Source organism: Elephas maximus, chromosome 23, assembly GCF_024166365.1.
Source record: "Elephas maximus indicus isolate mEleMax1 chromosome 23, mEleMax1 primary haplotype, whole genome shotgun sequence".
In the NCBI taxonomy this organism is placed as follows: Eukaryota; Metazoa; Chordata; class Mammalia; order Proboscidea; family Elephantidae; genus Elephas; species Elephas maximus.
In genome coordinates this window covers 32100819-32122441 of record NC_064841.1, presented here as the reverse complement: position 1 = coordinate 32122441, position 21623 = coordinate 32100819, and the positions used below count along the sequence as shown (strand labels likewise).

General features: G+C 37.0%; 1 pseudogene; it reads left to right on the top strand.

Annotated features, from left to right (window-relative positions):
* Positions 1-21623, top strand: part of LOC126066235 (EGF-like and EMI domain-containing protein 1) — a 103102-nt pseudogene that overhangs the window by 51230 nt on the left and 30249 nt on the right.

Here is a 21623-nt window from a genome sequence, read left to right as displayed (position 1 = left end):
TTATTCATTTATTCAGGATTTATAGTGAATGTCTACTCTGGGCCACAAACTGTGATAAACACTGGAAGAATAGCAGTAAGACCAAACAGCCCACTGGAGGAGATAGATATGAATTATAGCCACCACCTAAACGGGTCTACAAATGTAAAACAAGGTGTCTTACTAAGCAATCAGTCCCAGATCTACAGGACTTTATCTCTGATGTTATCTAGAATTATCTCGTAGCTCCTTCCAGCATTGTGTCCTACCTTGGAGCAGGCCTGCTCAGACCCTGAAATGACCTCTAAAATTGAACTTAAGGTAAAAAGAACCTCAAAGAAAGCATAAAGAAGTTAACGAATTTAACCAGAGCCTTATATACGTAACTCAAAGTGAATTCATCATATTTCCAGATCATTAAAAACACTTATCGAAGACCAGGGGCCAAGATGGCTGACTAGGTAGATGCTACCTTGGATCCCTCTTGCAACAAAGACTCGGAAAAGCAAGTGAATCGATCACATACATGACAATCTACGAACCCTGACCAACAAACACAGATTTAAAGAGTTGACCTGAGTGACAGAGACTGAGAATGAACAACTATGGGGAAGCGGCGACTGTTTTCGGAGCCTGGAACCAGCGTCCCAGTCAGGAAACCTTGGTGCCGGGCTTTGGACTGGGCGCAGGGGAGCTGAGCACGGCATCCTGAGACAGCACAATCATGGGGCGCAGCCCTAACCCCCTGAACTGACCTCAGGGGAAGCCCAGCTGGTGCACGCAGGCAGCGCAGCGACACGGCTGACAGGAGAAGTCACCAGGAGGCAGCGACTGGTTTTGGAGTCGGGAGTGCGGCGTCCCTGCCGGGGAACCTTGGCACTGGGCTTTGGACTGGGAGCGGAGGAACTAACCACGGCTTCTGAGACAGCGCAAGCACGGGATGCGGGCCTGACCCTTGGGGGCAATCTCTACCCAGCCAGCGCACACAGTTGACGATGCGCCCCTCAGGAATCTCAGATAAAACAGTCATCCCAACCAAGATAAGTAACTTTGTCTATATTCCGGGGTGCTAAAAACATCAAAATATTACAAAGCATCTTCTCAGACCACAAGGCCATAAAAGTGGAAATCAATAACTGAAAAATCAGAGAAAAGAAATCAAATACTTCGAAGCTAAACAATACCCTGCTCAAAAAAGACTGGGTTATAGAAGACATTAAGGAGGGAATAAAGAAATTCATAGAATGCAACGAGAATGAAAACACTTCCTATCAAAACCTCTGGGACACAGCAAAAGCAGTGCTCAGAGGTCAATTCATATCGATAAATGCACACATACGTAAAGAAGAAAGAGCCAAAATCAGAGAACTGTCCCTACAACTTGAACAAACAGAAAGCGAGCAACAAAAGAATCCATCAGGCACCAGAAGAAAGCAAATAATAAAAATTAGAGCTGAACTAAATGAATTAGAGAACAGAAAAACAATTGAAAGAATTAACAAAGCCAAAAGCTGGTTCTTTGAAAAAATTAACAAAATTGATAAACTATCGGCCAGACTGACTAAAGAAATACAGGAAAGGAAACAAATAACCTGAATAAGAAATGAGATGAGCCATATCACAACAGACCCAACTGAAATTAAAAGAACCATATCAGATTATTACGAAAAATTGTACTCTAACAAATTTGCAAACCTGGAAGAAATGGAGGAATTCCTAGAAAAACACTACCTACCTAAACTAACACAATCAGAAATAGAACAACTAAATAGACCCATAACAAAAAAAGAGATTGAAACGGTAATCAAAAAACTCCCAAAACAAAAAAAAGCCCTGGCCGGGACGACTTCACTGCAGAGTTCTACCAAACTTTCAGAGAAGAGTTAACACCACTACTACTAAAGGTATTTCAAAGCATGGAAAATGACGGAATACTGCCTAACTCATCCTATGAAGCCACCATATCCCTGATACCAAAACCAGGTAAAGACACCACAAAAAAAGAAAATTACAGACCTATATCCCTCATGAACATAGATGCAAAAATCCTCAACAAAATTCTAGCCAGTAGAATTCAACAACATATCAAAAAAATAATCTACCGTGACCAAGAGGGATTTATACCAGGTATGCAAGGCTGGTTTAATATTAGAAAAACCATTAATGTAATCCACCATATAAATAAAAGACAAAAACCACATGATCTTATCAATTGATGCAGAAAAGGCATTTGACAAAGTCCAACACCCACTCATGATAAAAACTCTCAGCAAAATAGGAATTGAAGGGAAATTCCTCAACATAATCAAAAAAAAAAAAATTTTTTTTTTTTTTTTAAATGGAGAGAGCCTGAAAGCATTTCCCTTGAGAGTGGGAACCAGACAAGGATGCCCTTTATCACCGCTCTTACTCAACATTGTGCTAGAGGTCCTAGCCAGAGCAATTAGGCTAGACAAAGAAATAAAGGGCATCCGGATTGGCAAGGAGGAAGTAAAATTATCTGTATTTGCAGATGACATGATCTTATACACAGAAAACCCTAAGGAATCCTCCAGAAAACTACTGAAACTAATAGAAGAGTTTGGCAGAGTCTCAGGTTATAAGATAAACATACAAAAATCACTTGGATTCCTCTACATCAACAAAAAGAACATGGAAGAGGAAATCACCAAATCAATACCATTCACGGTAGCCCCCGAGAAGATAAAATACTTAGGAATAAATCTTACCAGAGATGTAAAAGACCTATACAAAGAAAACTACAAAGTACTAGTGCAAGAAACTAAAAAGGACCTACTTAAGTGGAAAAACATACCTTGCTCATGGATAAGAAAACTTAACATAGTAAAAATGTCTATTCTACCAAAATGCATCTATACAAACAATGCACTTCCGATCCAAATTCCAATGACATTTTTTAATGTGTTGGAGAAACAAATCACCAGCTTCATATGGAAGGGAAAGAAGCCTCGGATAAGCAAAGCATTACTGAAAAAGAAGAAGAAAGTGGGAGGCCTGACTCTACCTGATTTCAGAATCTATTATACAGCCACAGTAGTCAAAACAGCCTGGTACTGGTACAACAACAGGCACATAGACCAATGGAACAGAATTGAGAACCCAGATATAAATCCATCCACATATGAGCAGCTGATATTTACAAAGGCCCAGTGTCAGTTAATTGGGGAAAAGATAGTCTTTTTAACAAATGATGCTGGCATAACTGGATATCCATTTGCAAAAAAATGAAACAGGACCCATACCTCACACCATGCACAAAAACTGAGTCCAAGTGGATCAAAGACCTAAACATAAAGACTAAAACAATAAAGATCATGGAAGAAAAAATAGAGACAACTTTAGGAGCCCTAATACAAGGCATAAACAGAATACAAAACATTACCAAAAATGACGAAGAAAAACCAGATAACTGGGAGCTCCTAAAAATCAAACACCTATGCTTATCTAAAGACTTCACCAAAAGAGTAAAAAGACCACCTACAGATTGGGAAAGAATTTTCAGCTATGACATTTCCGACCAGCGCCTGATCTCTAAAATCTATATGATTCTGTTAAAACTCAACCACAAAAAGACAAACAACCCATTCAAGAAGTGGGCAAAGGATATGAACACACACTTCACTAAAGAAGATATTCAGGCAGCTAATAGATACATGAGAAAATGCTCTCAATCATTAGCCATTAGAGAAATGCAAATTAAAACTACGATGAGTTTCCATCTCACTCCAACAAGGCTGGCATTAATCCAAAAAACACAAAATAATAAATGTTGGAGAGGCTGCGGAGAGACTGGAACTCTTATACACTGCTGGTGGGAATGTAAAATGGTACAACCACTTTGGAAATCTATCTGGCATTTTCTTAAAAAGTTAGAAATAGAACTACCATACAACCCAGAAATCCCACTCCTCGGAATACACCCTAGAGAAATAAGAGCCTTCATACAAACAGATATATGCACACCCATGTTTATTGCAGCCCTGTTTACAATAGCAAAAAGCTGGAAGCAACCAAGGTGTCCATCAATAGATGAATGGTTAAATAAATTATGGTACATTCACACAATGGAATACTACGCATCGATAAAGAACAGTGAGGAATCTGTGAAACATTTCATAACATGGAGGAACCTGGAAGGCATTATGCTGAGTGAAATTAGTCAGATGCAAAAGGACAAATATTGTATAAGACCACTATTATAAGATCTTGAGAAACAGAATAAACTCAGAAGAACACATACTTTTTTGTGGTTACGAGAGGGGAGAGGGAGGGAGGGTGGGAGAGGGTTTTTTAACTGATTAGTTAGTAGATAAGAACTACTTTAGGTGAAGGGAAGGACAACACTCAATACAGGGAAGGTCAGCTCAACTGGACTGGACCAAAAGCAAAGAAGTTTTCAGGATAAACTGAATGCTTTGAAGGTCAGGAGAGCAAGGGTGGGGTTTGGGGACTATGGCTTAAGGGGACTTCTAAGTCAATTGGCAAAATAATTCTATTATGAAAACATTCTGCATCCCACTTTGAAGTTTGGCATCTGGGGTCTTAAATGCTAACAAGCGGCCATCTAAGATGCATCAATTGGTCTCAACCCACCTGGATCAAAGGAGAATGAAGAACACCAAGATCACAAGATAACTATTAGCCCAAGAGACAGAAAGGGCCACATGAACCAGAGACTTACATCATCCTAAGACCTGCCACAACCGATGACTGCCCTGACAGGGAACACAACAGAGAACCCCTGAGGGAGCAGGAGAACAGTGGGATGCAGACCCCAAATTCTCATAAAAAGACCAGTCTTAATGGTCTGACTGAGACTAGAAGAATCCCAGCGGTCATGGTCCCCAAACCTTCTTTTGGCCCAGGACAGGAACCATTCCCGAAGATAACTCATCAGTCATGGAAGGGACTGGACCATAGGTAGGAGAGAGATGCTGATGAAAAGTGAGCTACTTGTATCAGGTGGACACTTGAGACTGTGTTGGCATCTCCTGTCTGGAGGGGAGATGGGAGGGTAGGAGGGTTTAAAAAAAAAAAAACTGGCAAAATTGTCACGGAAGGAGAGACTGGAAGGGCTGACTCATTAGGGGGAGAGTAAGTGGGAGTATGGAGTAAGGTGTATATAAGCTTATGTGTGACAGACTGACTTGATTTGTAAACGTTCACTTAAAGCTCAATAAAAATTATTAAAAAAAAAAAATCCCCTACTTCAGTGATAGCGGTCTTAATGTCGAAATTACACCTTTTGTGTTTTCAGCAGCCATTGACTTTTTGGCCCTAATGTCATCAACTTCAAATTCTATTACTTTATATTGATTACACCGAGTCCCCCTCCACACCTCTTCACTCTCCCTGTGGCCTTTTGTGGTGTCATTAGCATCTCTTGCTTCAGGAACTATTGACATACTGATAGCAGCAACTTCTACTGAAGTCCTTTTAACTTTGTAATAGATCAATATATGCCATGCAATTTATTTTATTTTTATGGCTTTATACTTTATATTATAAAAGCAATACGTGTTCATTGAAAAAAAAGTTGGAAAAAATAGATTCAACAATAAAACAAAACAAAAAAATTAAAAACTACCCATAAAGCCACCTCACAGAAGTAACAATTGTTAACATACTGATTATATCTTTTTGAGCATTTTATTTGCATAAATAGGATTATACTATATTTTGGAAACCGTGGTGGTGTGGTAGTTAATAGCTATGGCTGCTAACCAAAAGGTCAGCAGTTCGAATCCACCAGGCACTCCTTGGGAACTCTATGGGCAGTTCTACTCTGTCCTATAGGGTTGCTATGAGTCAGAAACGACTCCCTGGCAATGGTTTTCTTTTATGCCTATTTAACAACCTTCTTTTTAAAAATATTTTGAAAACTTTTTGTAATGTCTTTATCTAATCTTCTATGTGATTTTTATAGTTGCATTATAATTATTGCTTATATTTACCTAGAATTGTCTCAAGTGCCAGTCACCACTATACAGTAAATTTACATACATTGTTTCACTTAAATTTCATAGTAGCCATATAAGGTAGGTAGTGTTACCATCCCTATTTTACAAAAGAGGAAACTGAGGACAAATTGGTAACTGGCCCAAGATTTCTTATCATGGAAGTGGCAAAACCAGGATATGAATCCAAGGATTTTAACTCTGGAACCCAAGATTTTTCAAGCAGCCCCTCTAATGCATAGCATGCCGTTGTTTTTCTGATGCACCATACTAGTTTCCTATTGTTAGATATTTAAGTTTATACTTTTTCATTATTTAAAACAAAATTATGATGAGTAGCCTTATAGATAATTCTTTGCTTCCACACATGATAATTCCCTCAAGAGAAATTCCAATGATTAAAACTGCAGAGTCCAAGAGTTATTTGCACAATTTATGGCACCGAATTTTTATGTAAGCTTAAATCTAAAGGCAGCCCAGTCAGACACACACAGACTGAAAAATGGAAGAATATAAGAGAACAGTAAACTCAAATCCTGTTTTTGATTTCCAGAAAATCACTTCATCACAGTGTATCATGTGGGAAACAAACCTAATAACCCCATTCTTACCTTGAAATTACGAAATATTTTGGAGGTCTGCAAGATCATTTATATGAATTCTAATTTTAAAAAATCCTTAAGATATAAATTTTAGAAAGTGCTTTAAGACAAAAATTGATACTTAGAAAGGTGCTTTGCATCCCTAATAGGCTCTCAGTGTGGGCTTGACAACGAAGTACTGCAGACCTGGAAACTGTCCTGTGTTTCCTATTTTTTGCAAAGTTTGAATTAACAAAATGTTGGCCTGAGAATCCCTTGATAATTACAGAGATCATGTAGAAGCTGAGTAAATGACCTACTGGAAGATTTAGGTCAAATGGTCTTTGATGACCTATTGTACCTTTGCAAATACACCAAGAAATTATATCTGATTGCTTTAATAGAGTTTCCTAGTGCGTCTGTTTTCCATATTAGCATGTCAGAAAACGCTTTTTATACACGGGAATAACTGATGGCAGATATTCAGCTACTTTGGAAATAATCTGAACTTTTTGCACTTTAGCCAAAAATTGAAATAAAAGACCTGGAATGTTTTTAAAAATACTTGAAAATTTGACTTTCCTGGAAAAATCTAGTAACACTAAGTTGCAAACCGTACTCCAGCAGGCTCCTGCACCATTAAAAAGAAAGCTCCATCTTTATAACTATCACGAGAGAATCCAGGTCTCGCCTCCTCCAATATAGTGAAAGAGTTAAGAAATAGGCTTTGAAGCTAGACAACCCTAGTTTGAATCCCTCTTTTTTCACAAATCTCACTATTTTTCACTTTTTATCTTTGAAACCTGAAGAAAGGTTATTATTCTTTAATCTCTGTCTACCTTAATTTCTTTGCCTGTAAAGTGGAGATAAAAACTGTATCTACCTTATTGAATTACGAAAAAGATTACATGAGTAAATGCATGTAATTAGAACAGTGCTTGGGAAATATTCAGCACTGTAAATTATCTGCAATTATAATAATAATCGTTGTTATTAAAGATTTCTGAACATGGGTCAGAGTTATTCTCCCTTCCACATTCATCTTCTTGTTTCCTGGTACCATCCAATGAATACTTTTCCTTATCTTACTTGAATGATGTATTAGACCAGTATGTGAAGTGCCTGAAATAATAATGCCTTTTCGTTGACTCTAGACACCTCAGCAGTGGATCCACTTTGCCCTTATCTTTCTCCCTGAAAATCTCTTCCTTTGGATTTTGAGACCCTATTCTTTGCTCTGGTCCTCTTCTAATACTTGATCTCCTTCTACATCTCTTCCCATACTTGTTCATCTCCCCACATAGTGTAAACTCCTTGAGGGCATTGGGCATGTCTCCTTTCTCTTTTTCTCCCAGTGCCTTGCACATAGTAAGTACTTAGTAAACCTTTGCTGACTTTAATATATGTCTTGATTTTTTTAACTCCCTAATTAAGATTTGTTTATTATTAGTATTTCATCAGCTCTACTCAGGTTTAGCTGACCACACTCCAGATTGTCATGTCACTACACTTGCATTATTACCAATAGTTTTAACTTTAAAATTTCTCATTCTGGTATTAGATCATTATTTTTTTGCTCATTTTAATTACTCTCTCTTTACTGTACTTACATTAATATAATACATTATTGAGTGCCTACAATATTCTAGACACGGTAGTAGTTGTTTTACATACATTATTTCATTTGATATTCCAGTTAAGTAGCTGTTATTATCCTCATTTTACAGATAAGGAACTTAAGGCTCTGAGAAGTCACATAGTTTTCCCAAGGTCACAAGAACTAGTGGTCATGTCAGAGTCAGGCTACAAATCCATGTCAATTTGATCTTTCTTCTATCCTATTTTGAAAGCTTAACATATTAAATGTCAACATGAATATTCTAGACAATGATTATTATAGCAATTCTGAGAAATAGCATCTTCTTTTTATACTATGCATAACCAATTAAAAAAAAAGTTTTCTTTCCTGTCTATTGGTTTTCTCACTGCTTCTATTAATGCTTCACAAAGCAGATAATCTCCTAGTGCCTAGGAGAATGTGGTATTTGACTAGTAGACCTCTTATCAGGGCTGGCTGCAATTGTGCTGGAAATTGGCTCTCCAGCTGTGCTGGACCACACTTAGGAAACATGATTGTAGACTGAACTGCCACTGCTGGGATGTGAACCAGACATGAATGTTAAGCAATAGTGTCCACAATTTGCAACCCAGGAACTGCCAAATTTACAGCTAGATTAAACTATAGCAGCCTAGGAAGATGTGGTTAGTTTCTCCGTTCAGTCAACACCAAGTCTTAAATTGTACTTTGATGAATACTGTCCCATAAACCAAAATGCTGTCAATTATGAAACTCGGTTAGATTCTTAGACATCATTTCATGTCTGAGAGCCCTTGTAAGCTTCATAATGGCTCTAACACTAGTTGGTTTGGATTAGCCTTTAAAGTGAACACGCAGTTCATTAAGCATGTAGAAACTCCAACAGCAGCTGCAGGTCTCCCCATGAACTAAATAGATTTTTTGCATTTTATCTAGGACTAGATAAAAGGGAGCCATAATGGTGTGCTATAAATAAAGTCTTGACTCTCTGAGGGACTTCAACAGATACCGTGAGTGTATGAAATGAATAATACTAGTAATGAGTAAAACTTAAAAGGAAAATCTAAAGGTTTGGGGTGTTTTCTGTCACTTTTTAAAGAACATGCACCAAATGATTGTTTCATCTCATTTTTGCTTTGAGGAATTCTTTTTTTCAGGCTTGGGGATAGTCATTTGGTATTTCACTGGGCAGAAAATCGGTATACCTGACTTGCCATCCTCTCACGTGTCGCTTTGTCATTCATTTTCTTCATGCAAGAGATATTTTCAAGTCCCTATTTGTGCTAGACACTGGGGTTGGAACTGAGGAATTCTTTGATACAAAAATCGAAGGTGCCTGCCCTCAAGAAGCTCGTGATCTGGTGGGAGAGATAGACGTATAAATGGAGAGTGTAGCAGCACAGTGGTAAGGACTTGCATAGTCTTTTTATTGAGGGAACAATAATGAGTAGCACCTAAACTGGGGAAGGCTTTTAAGAGAAGAGGAGTTTTAAAAGAGGAATTAGCCTTCATCCAGAGAAAAGAAATGCCAAGGGCCCAGACTTCCCCTACATTATACAATTACTGCACAGAGACAGAGACAAAGTTCAGTATATTTCAAATATCAGAAATTAAGTCATATATTGGGATTTTAGGAGTTGCTATTTTTAGTGGAAAAAGGTTAAGTGCTACAGCTGCTAACCAAAGGGTCAGCAGTTCAAATCCGCCAGGCGTTCCTTGGAAACCCCATGGGGCAGTTCTACTCTGTCCTACAGGGTCATTATGAGTCAGAATCAACTCGACAGCACTGGGTTTTTTTTTTTTTTTTTTTTGTGGTATATATCCAAGTATTGTCCTGAAGGACCAGATTCCTTGGAACCTAAATATGTTCCCTGGTAAAATGCCACCTTATCCTCACAGATAAAGGTGTGCGTTGTTTAGCCACATGGGTGCTTTGTTAAACATGACTATCTCAACATTTTGAGTAGAATCGCTGGCTTCAGAGCATCTTTAAAGATAAAAAAGTGAGGACCTAGGGAGAAGTGAAATCAAGGAACTCTGACTAGTGAATAAACATCAGAGATACTCCGGGGCTTATGAGGATGTGCATGGAGAAACTGATTTTGTGAAAACGCTATTGAGTGTGTTAGAAGGCAGCCATGTTGAGAGCAGAAGTAGTCAGATGCTTTCCATAGCATCTCTGAACCTTGCGTCTTTGATTTCAATAGACTGGCCACTGGAACGCCTGAGAAAATATAATAGGGAATCTCTCAGGGGGAAAACATTCTAGGTATAAGCTTGAAATTTATGTCACTTATTATAATAAAATAACATTCACTGCTTCGGTGTACATTTGCACAGATTTTAAAAGAGGTTTTTCTTAAAAATTCAGAGGTGTAAATTGACTAATATAGTTTGCAAAGTAGATGTATATCTAATTTTATAAACAACTCAAGAATATCTCCCTAGCTCTCTGTGCAATATATCCTTTGGAAAGTAGAAGTATATGTCAAAGATTCCTTTGAGATAAACATTGGAAACCGTGGCGGCATAGTGGTTAAGTGCTATGGCTGCTAACCAAAAGGTTGGCAGTTCAAATCCACCAGGTGCTCCTTGGAAACTCTACAGGGCAGCTCTACTCTGTCCTATAGGGTCACTATGGGTCAGAATCAACTTGATGGCAATGGGTTTGGTTTTGTTTTATTGTACTCATAGCCAAGCTCTAATTTTTTTAGATTTTATATTTCTTATCATATTTGTCAAAAGCCTAAATAAGGTTTTAGACTGTAATGGGTATACATAAAATAAAAATGAATTTTTTTCACTTAAGCATATTCCAAAATTGTGACAAATAATCTCATCCTTAATGATTTCCAGCCAGGGTTTGAACTATTCAAGATAAATTGCATGTATTATTTTAAACTGCTATTAAACTAACATATACAGTGGAATTCATGCCAATTCATCCATCCAGATTACCTTCTTATTTACATCCTCCAAGTTATGTAGGAAGTTTGAAAAAAAAAAAAACAGCAAATTCTTTTGAAGTTGAAATTTCTTTATTGTGCATAAATGTGCAAGATATTGAGGATTTAAGAATGCAAAGTCAATGAAAGGTTTTTATCTTACACAGCTTCAGGGCTACCATTTTGAAATGAAACATTTTCTTTATAAAATGCATCAAACCAAAACCAAACCCACTGCCGTCAAGTCGATTTCGACTCATACCGACCCTATAGGGCAGAGTAGAACTGCCCGATAGAGTTTCCAAGGAGCGCCTGGAGGATTCGAACTACCAACCACTTGGTTAGCAGCCGTAGCACTGTATTTTAATAACCTCTAGAAAAAGGGAAAAGGACTCTTCAGCCAAGAGTCAGGAGACCTGGGACTTTTTGCTTTAGCCCCTACCATTTCTCTATTTAAAATCTTCAATGGCTTACTCTTGAACTTGGAATAAATTCCAAAATCCTTACCATGGGCCACAAGGTCTGACACGTACAGCTGAAGAGGTTTCCTTCTTGTTCTTTGAACATGCTAACCCTTTTTTACCTCAGGGTCTCAAGACCTCTGGTCGAAATTCTCTCAGCTACTATCTCACACATCATGCTCTATTTCTTCACAGCACTCACCATAATTTGTGATTATTATGTTCGTTGGTTTACTCATATGAATAATCCACGAGAGCATAGATATATTCCTATTGACTGCTATGCCTCTATAGTCTACTACAGTGCATCTATTGAGTGTTGATCAAGGTAGTACTTGATTTTTCTAGCAACTTCCAGAACCAATATCTGAAACCAGGATTTATGATTACTACACCCTCTTTCTTTCAAACCATAGTTTATCCAGCACCTTGCGTATAGATTCTAGACAGATGGGAATATCTAGGTGCATAAGTCAAATCCCTTCCTTCAGGAATTGTGATCTGTTCAAAGATATAGAGTGTGTCTTGTTATTGATCTTTTAAAATGTAAAGTAGCAAAATATAAGAACTGAATGTATAGTATCATTTGGTGTCTTTTTTTTTTTTTGCTATTGTAATCATTGTGTAGTGATATCTCAGTGTGGTTTTAATTTGCATTTCCCTGATGCTATTCATGCTGAACATTTTCTAATGTGCTCAGTTTCTATCTGTTTATCTCCCTTGGTGAAAGATCTTTTCATGTTTTTTGCCCATTTCTATTTGGATTTGCGGTTTTTTTTAATGTTAATTTTTAAGAGTTTTTCATGTATTCTAGATGCTAGTCCTTATTCTTTAGACATTTATTTTCTGTCTGTGCTTTATTGTGAATAGTTTATAGTAATAACTTAAGTTCAAGAATTTTCTGATCACCTAATCTGCTATTAATCCCATTTAGTGAACTTTTCATTTCAGATCCTGTATTGTATTCTTCTCTTTTAAATGCTGCCTTTGGTAATTTTTTTATATCTTCCATTCTTCTCTTCATTAAATTCATGCTTTTCTTTATCATTAAGCATATTGGGTTTATTTATATAAACCAAAAATTTATATAAGCACTGTTTTAATGTGTTTATCTGCTAATTCCATCATCTCTGTTATTTCTGGGTTTGTTTTTATTGAATGATTTTCTCCTGATTATGGGTCATATTTTCTTACTACTTCTCACGTTTAGTCTTTTTTCTAATTATTATTATTACTGGAATACCAGACAGTGTGAAGTTTACGTTGTTGAATATTAGCTTTAGCTGTCCTCCTGTAAAGAATATTCTGTTTTTCTGGAAAGCAAACTACTTTTGTATGAATTTTACCCTTTCAAGTCTTTTTTTAAAATCTTTTTAGGGTGAATCTAGAGTAGGTTGTACTCTGGGGTTAGTTAGCCCTACTAACGAGGCATGGCCCCTCTGAGATCCTTACTGAATATTTCGTGTCTTCAATGACATTTCTCCACTCTGACTGCTGAGAACTGATGGATTCCTGGCCCTGTGTGTGCTTTGGCAATTGTCTGACTTCAGTTTCCCTATAATTCTTCTTTCTCTAGGTGTTGTTTTTCTGTCTGACCTCATGCAGATTCAGCCTATGCATACCTAGAATAATATTTAGCCAGTGGCTCAAGGGGACACTTATGCAGATATTTAGGGTTATTTTTGTGTGTGACCCCTGCATTTTTAGCACTTTACTCATACAAATTGTAGCTGTGACGATTTTCATGAATTCTGATCTCTGTCTCCTCAACTTAGTGAGATCACTGAGCTCTGTTTTCATTTCTCTTTCTTGTGCTGTAATCCAGAAATTTCTTGCAGCATAAACCTAGGGCAATAGTTTGGCTCACTTTATTTCCTTTCACTCAGGGATCCCATTCCTATACTGCCTATTGTCCAAAGTCTGCAAATAGTTGTTTCTTGTATTTTTATCTTGTGTTCCTGTTGTTTATGGAGTGAGGTAAGTCCAGTCACTATTACTCTTTCAGGGTCACAAGCCACATTTGAATATGCCCCATGTAAGTGGCATTATGTAAAGAGTGCTGCTGTTTATTTCCATCTAAAAGAAGCATCAGAATCTTGACCGAAAATATTTGGAAGTAGCACATGTCCCACATGCCACTTTCAAATGCCCTCCTATATCCTTTAGCTAAAAATAAAAGCTGCCAGTTTCCAATCAAATGTTTTATTGTGGAAGTTTCACTTTTAGCTCTTCCATGCCCCTTCCATGTGGGTTAAGCTCACAATTACCATCAGCCACAATAGCAGAAGAGGATTTTAACAGAACTAGAGCTTGCTCTGGGTCCCTGGTAGCACAGTGGTTAAGAGCTACAGCTGCTAACCAAAAGGTCAGCAATTTAAATTCACCATCCACTCCTTGGAAACCCTATGGGGCAGTTCTCCTCTGCCCTATAGGGTCTCTATGAGTTGGAATGGACTTGACGGCAACGGGTTTGGTTTGGAGCTTGCTGTAGCAGAATTATATCTGGCTGGTTTCGGAAAGGGTAACCCCTCATAGCTGGGGACTTGGGCATCAAGAAGACATTAAAAACAATAGAAGCTTGAGGTAAATTTACAGATGAAGCTTCTAAAGGTAGACAATCATTTAGAAAAATATATTAAAGATAAGTGTCATCTACTTTGTAATCGGTTGGACTGGCCTTTCACTTTTTCAGAGATTAAATAAGAACTTACCTATCCCATTATCTTGACGGCTGATGATAGAGAATATGAATTAAAAGAATTAAGTTACTGGTATGAGCATGACTGTGTAGATCATCATTTTTCCTTTTCTCTTCTGAGAGAATGTACAAACAGGACAAAGAAAACAAACAAAACCAAAAGGTTCAGCAAAATTTATTTTCTGTGAAGTTAATAGGCACATAGAATCAGCAGCCCTTCATGTAAGAATTGCTAAAAGGGTTTAATCATGCAGAAGCAACACAAGAAAGGTAAGAAAAGTATGGAAAGTGTTAGGATGACCAAATAGTAACACGTTTCATAAAGCTTTAATACAACAAAATATCTGAGAAATAGATAATGGAACCAATAAAAGGCAAAAGCCACCAACAGACACAGCATAAGAAATGAAAATGACTTTTAGATCTATACGATTTTCTCCCTCACTCAAATATAACTTTATAAGTTCAAAGTACCCTGAGTTATTTTTCTATCCATCAAACTTGCAAAAATTCAAAAATTTAATAACAGATTCTGCTGGCCAACCTGGAAAAAACAAATACTGTCATACTTTGCTGCTTGTAAGGTAAATACAGGTAGTCTCCAACTTATGACAGGCTTCAGTTCCAATAATCCTTTGTATATTGGTTCTGAAGTAAGTGAAATACCTCTTTTTTTTTTTTTTAAAGTTTCTATTATTATTGCCTTTTGTTATTACTATCTTTATAATCCCATCTTTATCTGTCTTTGGGGGTTGGCATGAGAATGATAACATCAGCAAATTACATGTTGCACCACTGTATATAGTACTAACAATAAAATGTACAAAAAATGTAGTCATTAAGTGTTTCATCATAACTTGAACATGTCATTAAGTCAGGGACGACTTGTATATATAATCACAATGACCACAATTTGGCAATATCTTTCTAAATTACAAACCTGTAATTACAAACAGGTATGCCTTCTGACCTTTGACTTAGTGACCAAACCTTATGTATATTTCCACCTCTATAAAATCACATAAATTAAGTTCACCCCTTGCACTATCGTTTGTAATAGCAAAAGATTGGAAACAACCCAAATTTCACTAAAATGCAGTTGTTTAAATTAATAATGGTATGTTGATATAATGCAATATAATGAAGGTATAAAAAAGATAAATAATAATCTATGTTAACAATGAAAAGATCTCCAAGATATACTCTTATTTGAAAAAGCAAGGACCACCTCCCTAAAAAACCAGTTAGCCAAATAAAAAATCGTGAGGGAAATTACAAAACACTTTCATATTAATGAAAATGAGGACACAACACACCAGGACTTCTAGAATGTAGCTAAAGCAGTGCTTAGAGGGAACTGTATAGCTACACACCCTCTAAGTACAAAGAAGAAATATCCTAAATCAGTTACCTAATTTTCTACCTTAAAACACAGGAGAAACAAGAGAAAAATTAAATTAAATTAGGCAGAAGAAAGATAATAGTAAAGATTAGAATGGAAATCAATGAAGTAAGGAATAAAATAACAATAGAGAAAATCAACAAAACCAGAAGGTGGTTCTTTGAAAAAGATCAATTACATTGACAAATCTTTAGCTAGACTGCCCAAGAAAAAAGAAAGAAAACTCAAATTACTAAAATCAGTATTGAAAGAGGAGGTATCACTATTGACCATACAGAAATAAAAAGGAGAATAAGTGAGTGTTATGAACAGCTATACACTAACAACTTATATAACTTAGATAAAATGGAAAAATTACTAAAATGACACAAACTATTGAAACTGACTTGAGAAGAAATAGAAAATCTGGATAGATATATAGCAAGTAAAGAGATTAGATTTTTAATTTAAGAACTTCCTACAATGGAAAAAACCAGGCCCAGGTGGCTTTGATAGCGAATTGTAATAAACATTTACAAAAGAATTAATACCAATTATCCACCAAACCAAACGAAATGCACTGCCAATGAGTCGATTCCAACTCATAACAACCCTGTAGGACAGAGTAGAACTGCCCCATAGGGCTTCCAAGGCAATAAATCTTTACAGAAGCACACTGCCACATCATTCTCCTGCAGAGTAGCTGGTGGGTTTGAACAGCTAATCTTTCAGTTAGCAGCCGTGCGCTTAACCACTGTGCCACCAGGGCTCCTAATTATCCACAGACACTTCCAAAAATAGCAGAAAACACTTCCCAGCTCATTCTTTGAGGTCCTAATACCAAAACTAGACAAAGATATCATTAGAAAGAAAACAACAGACCAGTATCTCTTATGAATATAGCTGTAAAAATCTTCAACAAAATACTAGGAAAACAAATCCACCAACATAGAAAATAGATTATATACTATTTTCAAAATGGGATTTATCCCAAGAATACAAGACTGGTTCAACATATGAAAAGCAATCAATGTAGTATATCATATCAATAGAATAAATGACAAAAATCACATAATCATCTGAATAGATGCAGAAAAAGCTCTTGACAAAAACTTAACTGTTTCATGATAAAAAACAAATAAGCCCTGTGTGGAGATATGCTTGATAAGATGTATAACTTCCAATTACACCAGACCCAGAGACTATGAATAAAACTCATTAAGACAGGACCATGAAGGGGAGGAGGCCAACTGACTTGACTCCAAAGGAATTTAAACTTCTTTATTAGCACCCCTGGAAACACTGGTAGTGTAGTGGTTAAGAGCTACAGCTTTTAATCAAAAGATTAGCAGTTCGAATCTATCAGGCGCTCCTTGGAAACTCTATGGGGTAGTTCTACTCTGTTCTATGGGGTCGCCGTGAGTTGGAATCGACTCAATGGCAAAGGGTTTGGTTTTTTTTAATTACCATTCCTGAGACAACTGTAGCTAGGGCTCTCCCAGGGTGTGGTAGCTCCAGCCTGCCTTCTCCTCACAGTGGGACTGGATCCTGCAACTTAAAGGAATAGAAACAGTGGGGAGAGAAGGAGAAAAATGCAAAGTTGTATGGAGGGGTTCCCATTCGACTCTTTCTCTAACTTTGTTTGCCAAGGGCAGCAGATACTTTTGGGAAGAGTGAAATTAAATTAATTCTTCTTTGGCCTTGATCCACATTAAATTTGTTCAGATTTTGGAGTCCACATCTCAAAATGGGAGAGCTTTTGTTGAATTAGCTCCTTCTGAAAGGGATAAGGACTTTCCGAGTCCTTACCATCTTTATGCAAGATACTTAATAGCCCTAGTTTCCTCTTTACTATTCTTTCTCCACTTTTTCAATCTGGGTATCTTTCTAAAGTGAATGAATTGTTAACTATCACTGCTTAATTGCTTTCAGAGATGGACCCTTGCGCAGGTGGGAATGGATGTGCCCACATCTGTCAAAGTGAGAGCAGCGTGGCCAAGTGTGCCTGCCACCCGGGGTACCAGTTGTCTGAAGACAAAAAGGCCTGTGGAGGTAGGAAACTGAAGGTGATGGCTTATTTGTGTAATTGTTTGAAATTTTGTGATCATTCAGTTTCAAACAGAACAGGTAGGCGGAAAGGTGTTTTCATTTATGCTTTAAATTCTTTATTTGATGATTCTGAAAGGTATTTTTATGATGCTATAAAACCTCAGTGAAATTCTTAGTTACAATTTAAAAAAAAAAAAATGGCCTGGTATAGTTTCAGAATTTATGCTCTTTGTTTTCTGTTTCTCATTCTGAAGTGAATTCCAGAATTAATATTTCAAAACCTCCCATACCTACGCAGGGAGTTTTTTTATTATAGGCTACAGAAGGTGGAGATAACCTTTGAAAAGCAAAGTGTGTGCAAATGAGCTTTCTCAGAAGTTAAGAATAGTTAAAATAAAAAAAGAAACTCTATAAATACAAGGTTACACATTTCTGTTTCCTAGAAATAGCAAAACAGACACACTTCAACTCAAAGATGAAAGTGATAAATTATTCCATGACCAGGACTGATAAATGAAGTCTGTCCTGTGGGACAGTTTTTGTTTTAATAACTTTTGAGAAATCACAGAATCTTTCATTTTTATCATGACATTTTCATGAAATGAGAAGCAGTTTATTTAGATTAATTATAAAAATACTAAAATGTTTCCTGGCTTATGGGACTGATAAACATTTTGAGAATTTGCAAGAGAATTAGACATAAAAATTAGTGTTCACTTATTTTTTATCTCTAAACCGAAACTAAGATAAGATTTTCCATGAAATTGTGTTAACATACTTTTCTGACAGAGACCAGAAATGCTTTACTCCCCTGTTTCTGCTTATATGTTTATATATACATATATACATATATACATATATACATATATACATATATACATATATACATATATACATATATACATATATACATATATACATATATACATATATACATATATACATATATACATATATACATATATACATATATACATATATACATATATACATATATACATATATACATATATACATATATACATATATACATATATACATATATACATATATACATATATACATATATACATACATACATACATACATACATACATACATACATACATACATACATATATACATATATACATATATATATATCTCACTGGGTTTGTACTCAACTACTAAAGGTTCAAACCCACCCAGCAGTGCCGTGAAAGTCCTGGTGATCTGCGTCCATAAAGATTACAGCCAAGAAAACCCTATGGAGCAGTTCTACTCTGTAACACATGGGGTCACCATGAGTTGGAATTGGCTTGAAAACTGTGTGTTGTTGGTTTTGTTTGGTTTGTATATAAACTTCGTATATCGACTTATATATATACATCTATATATAAAGAGTAAATATATATACACACACGTATGTGTATAGTCTCTCTATATACACATGCATACACATATATATGTATACATACATACACACACACACACATATATATATATATATATATATATATATATATATATATAGGGCCCTGGTGACTCAGTGGTTAAGAGCTTGGCTGTTAACCAAAAATCAGCAGTTTGAATCCATCAGCCACTCCTTGGAAATCCTGTGGGGCAGTTCTACCCTGTTCTATAGGGTTGCTATGAGTCAGAACCTACTCAAAGGCAGCGGGTTTGCTTGGGGGTGTGTATATATATATACACACACACACACACACACACACACACAAAATATGTATAGTATCTTCAAATTTTTATTTAAAATTTTATTTTCAAGAAAGCCTATCCCCAAATTTGTTGCCTGCTTAGGGTTTTACCAACACATTAAAAGACTAAATATTTGTGTTATGTGCCCTGATATGATGGCATACAGGACAGTACAAAGAGAAAGTGCTAATTGGAGAAAAGGTGGTAAAACCTACCAATTTAAAGGAAGTAACCAGGGATTAGCTTGGCCACAACCCTGAAGTCATGCTGATTAGAAATGGCTATTGGTGTAAGGAGAAAGAGGGAGCCAGTGTTTGAATGGCACAGTCCTGTGACAGTCATACGTACATCGCATATGAAGGCACAAAACATACCTTGCCCCTGGCCACATGTATTGGCTACAGTAAATCAGGGATGTGCAATTTTTGGTTTAAGAATATGATATATGTTCCTAAAGAAAAATTACAATGATGTCTACCTGTATTATTAAGGGATAAAAAAAATAGACAGGGTTATTTTTTGTCTGTTTGTTTTGTTTTCTCTTTCTTTCAGCTAATAGTTATTGGAAGGTTCTAATGAATAGGAGTCTTGGTGGCACAGTGGTTATGAGCTTAGCTGCTAAGTGTTTGGGATCCCAAGACCAACACTGTAGAGTTAATGCCATAAGCAGCTGATTTATTTGCAAATGCCTCTTTCACACAAAGAAGTTGGAGGCCGTGTGGTGCTCTACTGTTACACTGACTGTGGCGGAAAGCTCTGGTTCTTTTTTCTAATTTGCATACGTGAAGTCTTAATTAGCGCTTATATATAGAGAACGTGTATCTCTTTCTGCAGATATAAATGAGTGTGCTGAGAAGCTTGCTCCCTGCGGCCATCGCTGTGTGAACACTGTGGGATCATTCACCTGTGCCTGCCACCCTGGCTTTGAGCTGGGAGCTGATGGAAAATAGAGTTACAGTAAGTGGTGACAATCGTAATCCAGGTAATGTGTGGCATTTTGCAAGAATTAAACAATAGCACAACACTGGATATCTTCCAAAACAGAGGCTCCTAAGAATGGTTTCTGCCTTGGTGGGGGTGAGAGGGCTTAGAAGTTCACCCACCTTGCTTTATAGATAGAAAATGGGGGTCCAAAGTCAATAGAAAATTATTTGTGTAATGACCTGCCATGTAGAAGGCAAGGAATAAGTCTCAGGTCTCCTGGCTCAGGGCTTGTTTAGCCCCACTGCTCTTCTTGTGAAGAGTTGGCCTTCCTTCACCACCTTGGCCATGTAACATTTACAGACCACAATAGCCCCAACATAAAACTCAAGGAAAGGAAGCTAGGAGGAATAAAGAAATCATCAGTACACGAAGCAGGTCTAGATTGTAACACCACGCCTGACACCTACTGGATGCTCTAATGAGTACCTTCGGCATGGGTCCTTTGCCCTCTTCCATTTCCATCCATGGTGCCCCTTTAAGAAGCTCTCTCCCACTTTGCATTCTCTTTCACTGACTCATCCTGCTACCCATTTCCTTCAAACATTACGAACCATGTTTTCTAACCTTGGTTACTTCCTCACCTAGACTCAGTTATATAAATGAACATATCCCTTGTTAATATCCCTTGTTAATATCTCCAGTCTTTAAAGATATTGTACAGTATTCCTGTCTTTAAAGCACCCTCACATGAGCCCACACCACTCTCCCCCAATATATTTTTTATCACTATCACCAATGTCTTGTCTTTCTCACCTTGGACTCTTTTATTAGACCACAAAAATCAGGTTTCTATCTCTACCCATGCACTGGTGATCCATGACCTCCATGTTAACAGATTGAATGGCAACATCTCTAGTCTTATCCTACTTGAATTCTCAGCAGCTTTCAACACAGTTCACTACCTCCATTCTTGTTGAAACACTATCTTCTCTTCCATGTTACCACCCTCCCTTGTTTCTCCTCTCCATCTCTGGCCCCTCTCTCTCAATGTCAGATATATCTCTATTTTTACTCCTTCCTTTAACTACACGTTAATAGGTCAACCTATCTACTCAACATCTCTACTTGTGTGACTGATAGGCATTACAAGCTTGATGGGTCCAAAACAGAACTATGGTTTCTGGTCTTAATTCCAAAGATGCTCTTCCCAGTTCTTCACATCTTAGTAAATGGCAACACCACCTATCCAGTGCTGAAGCTTAAAATCCAATGACATAAAGTTAGAAAATGACCAACCCAGGGCTTGAACCAGGGTCTTTTGGCTCCAAATATAGT